The sequence below is a fragment of the Cyrtonyx montezumae genome, unplaced genomic scaffold (genome assembly GCF_038088225.1).
Source record: "Cyrtonyx montezumae isolate F1298 unplaced genomic scaffold, pur_monq_1.0 scaffold_2, whole genome shotgun sequence".
NCBI classification, from domain to species: domain Eukaryota; kingdom Metazoa; phylum Chordata; class Aves; order Galliformes; family Odontophoridae; genus Cyrtonyx; species Cyrtonyx montezumae.
This window is the reverse complement of record NW_027071936.1, coordinates 17,050,194-17,057,481: the sequence shown is the minus strand read 5'-3', so window position 1 is coordinate 17,057,481 and position 7,288 is coordinate 17,050,194.

The window sequence follows — 7,288 nt, the reverse complement described above, 5'->3', positions numbered from 1 at the left end:
AAAAAGAGAACCCTGGTATACCATAACAACTATTTAGGATGTGGTACTTTGTGTAAAACAGCAGGGTGGAGCAGGAGAAGCCTCAATGCTATTTCTGAAAGAGCATTCACTCACTTGAGTTGTCCAGCTGAATCAGTGGCACAAGCAAGGGTTGCAGAATTTGGTCAGTTGGTAGCAACCAAGCATTGATAAAAAGTAAGGGCCAGGAATAATTTTCAATATAGCCCATGTGCACTCTTATATTTTCTTGTATATGTAACTGAAAGGAAACTTATCTGGAAAGAGTGAGACTGACATGTCACATCATGACATTACTACAGTGTTGCATTTTGCGGGCCATGTTCAATGAAACCCTCGAGTGATCTGTTCCAATATACAGATAACAGCTAGTAGGATGATTCACCCATCAAGCAATAACGAGCAGCCATTGCATCACCTTCTGTTGTTTATTGTACCCTGAGGCTTTTTAGAATACAGTTGCCTTGATAAAAAGATAAAAGAAGAGAACATAAAACTTGGGAGAGAGAAAATTCTTATTAAACTGATTCTACTTCTTGTCTTCACTTTCTCTGTTCCCTTTAAAGTTATTATTAATAAGGCCAGACTGTTTGATAGTGAACGGGCATTTGTGCGAGAACCATTATTGGTGCAGTAACACCTCTGAATGACTGCTCAGTTCAATGAATAAATGAGGCCTGAAGAATGAGTGTAGGATAGATAGTTTAGAGCAGGACTGAGTCAAGCCCAGGACTGAGAGACTGTGACGTTACGGGTTGAATTCTGAAGGTTTTCTTCCATCTACTTGGATTTTCTGGAAGTTGGTAAGATCTCTGCCAGTGTGAGAGATCTGAGTAAAACCTGAGTGATCCCTTAGGCTTTGAAGCTATAATAATGTTTATGTCTCAAGCTCCTCTCAGAGTTCATAATGAGCATTAATTAAATATACCTCAGGGCTCCCTATGCCAGAGCAGAGTACTTGTGCTCCCTTTAAAGAGATAGAGGAAACCAGTCACTGCATGGGAGAAGTACCTCCAACAGGATTTGGAGTTTCTCCTGGCTCTGGGTTCTTTTTCAAAAGACCCTGAGTTGATAACTGAACATCCAGGGATTTTCAAGGGTCCTGACTTCCTCCATCTCCATGTATCTTCAGACACAAATGTTGGTGTTTAGTGCTCCATGTGCCTATATTCTCATTATCTTTAAGAACGCTAAGTAGAGCATTTAGAGTATTTAGTAGCCAGTCAGTACAAGAAGATGTTGAAGACATAGAATGTACTTAATCTATGTGAGGTAGGCATTAAGAGATAATTTACTAATAAATATACCTGAATCATTAATCTCAGAGATCACAAATAGGAAGACCCCTCTAGTCAGCAAAGATAAAATTCAACGCATACATTTAAGTCATTCAACAAATAAATCATTCTGTGTTCAGAAAGAGGTGCCAGATTTTACTCTGGGATGATGTGTTACATCTTCACTGCTGAGACCTTATAGTAGGAGTGCTGACAAACCCTTGGTTGCAGAGAGCCCCACTTGATGTGTCATTGCAATTCAGAGCGTATGAAGAAATGATGATGTAATTTATTATTCAGGAGACTCATGCTGAAATACTGACAGAAACAAAACTCACCCATTACCATCATAGGACCATTTATTTTGATAAGTTATTCTGATCAAATGATATTTCATTTATTCTGATCAAGTTCATTTGCTTATCAAGGCTGTTTCAGAACCAGCACCCACAGGAACCTCGAAAAGTTGGAGGATGGGATGTGGGGATGGACTTATTGTACAATAACAAGTTATCAGGATTCATACTTTGCTTTGCTGAGGCCGTACATACTTTGCATGTGACCAGAACCTACTCATAATCACAGGCAGAAGTTCTGCTACTTGATTTGATGACACGAACCATGATTTTTGTGAGTTCACTGTTTGAGTCTAGGGCAACAGCCAGCACAGACTCAATGAGAGGTGACAAAATGAGGAGGTAATGTGAGGCTCTCTGAAAGAACTGGACAGAAAGAACCCTGCAGATTATTTTCCAAAATGCCTCAGCATGGTCTGTCAGTCCTGAAATACCAGGTAAATATTTACATGCAGATGGGTCCCCTCACATCAAATGCCTTTGAAACTATCCTAACAATGAAAGGACAAAATCAAATGCAGATCATCAGCACTCTGTGCGCAGGTTCCCTGCATCCTGTCATGTAGAATATGATTTGTATGTACTCATAAGAATTTCATGCTAATACTCACATTCTTTCTCATATCATTTTTTTTTCCTGTATTCCTCCTAAAAGCTTTGCAAAGATAAATTACTCTCTCATTTTCCCTAGGTGAAATCCAATTTATAGCACTCTTGATTTGCTGAAATACCTATGGTGCCTCCAAGTTTTCTGTGGTGCACTTGAAAGCAGAATTTGGTTCAAAATTCATGAGACGTTCGCTTTAGTTTTTATATCCAGATTGTGCCATAAAATCTCACACTTTCCCTTTGTCAGCTGCCTAAAGTAAGGGAAAAGTTTATAACTTTTACCCCATGACTAATACAAGGCTTTCCCTGCAGCAAAGTGACAGTCAGGAGGAAACTTGCCAGACAGTCTCAGTGACGACCTGGGGGGGGTGATGGAAGCCCCTCTGGGACAATGCTTTTTCCTGCTTTTGGAAGTCCCTCCTATTTCCACATTGGCTTCTGCATCCGGTACTTTACCAGGATTCTCTTTCACATCAAAGTATCTCACCCCAGGCTACACATGTAGGGGCACAGCCTTAGTTTCTATGGGAAATAGTTTTATCCCAAAGGAAAGGAAAAGAAATGTTTGCCTTAAATATGCTTAACACTCCCCCTTCTGTATAAGGAGCTCTGTTGTTGCACTTTCTCTATTCCCTTGGGATATCAACATGCTCTTTACTGCACTCAAGATTATTTTCTTAGTTGAGGTGTTTAAAACAGACTGTGGGGGAATTCTGTTGTCATCCTCGCTGGTTAAACAAACATCAGGCAGAAAGTCTGCTAAATTAATTGCATCAAATTATTGTTTTGTTTTTTGTTTGTTTGTTTGTTCATTTGGTTAGTTGGTTGTTTTTTTGCTAGTCTCGCCCATTGGATGAGTTGGTTCCAGTTCTACCATATAAAAGAGCTTTATCATGCAGACTGTGTGAAGTTTCTGCAAAGTTATCCCAAACATAGACAGGGCCAACGTATGGGTGATAGAGCTGCTGCTTAGCTCTGTGAACAGATGGGGACGCCATGAACTTGTGTTGTAATTGAAGCCAAGGAGGTTATTTGATAAAGAGCTCTGACCAGAGATGAGTGGCAGACTCCATATATTGCAGAGTACTTTGTGCAACCTCAGTCAGTTCACAGAAGGGAAATTAATCTTTGGTTACAAGGCTGCTCCTGAGGTGAGTATGCCTCTTGAGTAAACAACGTACACAGAAAAGGAGTAGCCTTTGTGATAGCAGCTATCATGGCTTAAGGATATCGATGTGATGAGTTTTGTCAGGACCAGCTGACCTAATGTATAAAACAGATGAACATTTCAGTATACAAAGCTGTTTTCAAGTTTAATGAGAAAACGGGAATGTTCCTCATTTGACAGTGAATGTGGGGTTAATATTCAAAATTACACAAGTGCTTGCTGGTAGCCATGACTGATATCAAGAAGGAAACTCCTGTTGACTTCTGTGGTGGTGAATTAAACCAAGTCAGGACATCCCAACCGCAAGGATTCCTCCATAGTCCAAACACTTACGAAACTCATATAATTTGCTATCTCAGTTTTCTTTTTTTTGAAATATCCTGACTGTGTTTATTCTACACATATTGACGCTATTAATTCTTCCCCCATTTCACTCAGTTGGCATTTAATCTCTTTGAGTTGATTGTTCATGCCTTCAGGGTCACTGGGTTTATTTCCACACCAAGCTCTTTGATTTTTGCCTGTATTTGGGGGCTGCTTAGTTTTTTGGTTATTTGAAATGCTTTGAATGCTGCCTTTAATTATACCACGTTGCAAGAGGCTCTTCTACAAGAGTTGCTAGCTACAACACCCCTAGTTGCCTCAGAAAGTCATGCTGCTACATAGAAAAAGCATAAAGGAACTTATGTAAACATTTTGTAAAGATGACAGCCACTGAAGTGCAAAATTGACATGTTACCTTCAGGAATCCTTGATTTTGTTTTGGTTTTGTTCTTATTTATTTTATATATTTATTGGTACTAACAGAAGCTGAAATGCTTATGTATATGTAAAATGCTTACCATGGAAATATGCGGAATCTCGAAACAGACCTCTAATATCTCAGCCAGAAGTGTAACATTTTTCCTGGAGACAGATTGTCAGCCATGACCAAACATGGCCCAGCAGAATTGAGGATGTATACAAACTGGAGATTGGCCAGAAGAAAGCTACAGGAATGATAAAAGGTTTATAAAACATGAGTGATGAGGAAATGATGAAGGAACCAAGTTTGTTTAGTCTATAGAAGAAAGACTAGGGGCAAGAGTATGAGTTTTTCAATATGTAAACAATTGCTATAAAGAGGACAGTCACCATTTGTTCTCCACAGCCACTGAGAGAAGGACAAAAATAAATAAATGTAATTTGCAGAGAAGACATTTTAAGGTATGCTTTGGGAAGAGCTAGGGACGTTAGTTTCTTTCTCTGGTGTTTTGCTGATGTTGGAATTAGTCTCCCTCTTGCTACATCGAGGAGTACTTGGAAGGAGCCTCATTCAACTTCTCCCAGTGGTTTGGTAGAAATTCCCAACCTTCCATCGCATCTAATTCCAGTCTTTCCAGCAAGGAAAATGGCTTGTGGTATCACGATGGGATAACACTGTTGCATATTTTAACAGCCATTATGTTAGGCCAATTGTTCCGGGGCCTCACTGCCACCTTGAGGAAGTTTCCAATGCACATTCATCTTGTGCCATGATATTGGGCTCCTCAGCGTGTGCCAACAGCCGTTGCGTGGTCTGATTTGCAGTTCTGTTGGAAACATCAGAAAGAGTAAGATATTTGCTGTGCCTATAGCACAGTGATTGTGCTTGAGCTCAGGAAATATGTCTTCTGAGACAGGCAGGTGGTGGGTCAAGGACAAAGAAGAGGAACAGATGGGAAAAAAGAAGTGTATTTGAGACAGGGTTTTAAAAGCACAAAAAAAATGCAAGGCTAATGTATTTAGGCAATATAGGAGGTAGCATGGGAACCTTCAGAAAATGTCCTTCCATCATGTTCTACCTTACAAGCACTTTCCAGGGAATTATAATTTATTTATAATTAATTACTAATGTATTTATTATCAACATTGATTTCAGCTTTCAAGGCAAGACACAGAGTTAGTGTAAGCCATTATGTACAAAATCTGAAATACTTCCAGGTTGCTGCACCAAGCTGATAGGAACCAATGCCACATGTGGTAGCAGGGGATGCCTAACTGCCAGTCTAACAGAGAAGACAAGTGTCTTGGAGGCACAACTGCCTTGAGATGTAGAGGCATACTCGGGCAGCCTCAAGTAGGCCACAAGGGAGGAAGTATACTTCTGAGATTAAATCAGAAGTGTCTTAATAGACATCTATCTGTGTCTTAATAGAGACAACTCCTCCGTATGGTATCTTTCAGCATCCTCTTAATTAAAAAGAGGATTAGGATAAATTTACAAAAATAAATAAATTAAGGAGAAAGCAACTTCTGCCAAAAAACGAACTTTCATGTTCAACTCCTGCCTGACTAACTTCTCAGGAGCCAACTTTCTTAGGGAATAGCCTGTTATCAGATGAAGGAAGGACTGAACAGGAAAGATATTCCTTTGTTATGAAAGCCACCCCCCTTTTAACAAGACTTTCTCCCCCAGCTTTTAATGCTCACTGACTTACTTCTGATCTCTTGGCATCTTTGTATTTTCCCACCTGTCTATCAACCTCCTCTGGGGGTATTTTCCTTCTTGAAGCTAAACTTTGCAACACAACTAAAAGAAAGCAAACAGAAATGGCTTCAATCATTCTCGTTGCTTAAAAATTCATAATCATTTCTATGGCCGAAGGCAGAAAAGCTAATTATTTACTGTCCCAACCAGTCTTATCACCTCCCGGGAAAATGTGCTATTGAGCTGGCTGTGCTGATACATCTGCAGAAATCAGCTCTCAACAGCGGGACCCAAGTGTGCTCATATCACCAGTGGGAGTTTTCCAGCTTTGAACAGAGCTGCTTCAGCAGGCTAACTGTAAGGCAGAGGAGTCAGCCACTGGGGAGTGGGAAGACAGCAGCGTCTTGCCTCTTTCCCTAGTGAACCTTCTGCCCATCTTGACACTGGCATTTACATCAGAGCAAGATACTTAGAGGAGGATTATCATTTTTTTAATAAATATTTCAAGTGCCACATATATAAGCTTGGTACACAGGAGAAGGGACAGAATAATTCTCACTTCTGTGGGCAGATACCTGTTCAGAAATCATCGCCAAATGGTGGCTCTGCCTTTCTGTTGGTTTTTTTGTTTGTTTGTTTGCTTTTTAATGGAACTATGTTCAGCTATGAGAGAGTTTGGGGACTAGGACTCAATCTCCCCCTACCCCACCTTATGTTGCTGTTGTTTCCCACTGGAAACTTATGTATACACATCCTCTTCCTTATTCCTTTGAAACAACCTTTTCCCTCTCGATCTCTGTCTACCAAGGGCCTTTCATAATCTGCCTCTAAACTTAGTTCAGATACAACATTTGTGCCTTCTGCAGAACATGTTCTGGACCAAAAAGACCCTCCCCTTGAGACCTCAAATTCTTTGAACTCCCTCATCCAAATTCACATCAGGCTCTTCCTCCTGGTCCTTTTCTTTGAACAGACTCTTGCTTTTATTGTCAACTTGAGTAGACTTGCTGCATTTCTCAGCCAATATTAGGACAATAAACTTGAATACACAGCTTATATTAAGGTAGCAGCGTGGGCTAATTGAGAAGCTGCTTGCTAGTCTGCATGAGAACAAGAGGAGGCAGAAAACTACAGTATGTACCTCATTCATTTAGCTGAATGAGGTACCTAAGCCAGCAGATACATTTTAGTAGTTTTACTCAAATGCTCATGCATTTTGCTCATAGGAAAATTGTACTGTGAATGGTACATAATAATTCCAAAAAATAAGACTTCTCTATGACCAAAACTCAGTAAAAATTGAACAGAAAGCAGGCCTTGGTAAGATTTTAAAATATATTTTTTATTTCATATGGATAAGTGGAGTACTGGTGGTTTGTAGCAGGCTTTAATTGTTATAGCTGATTGAAAA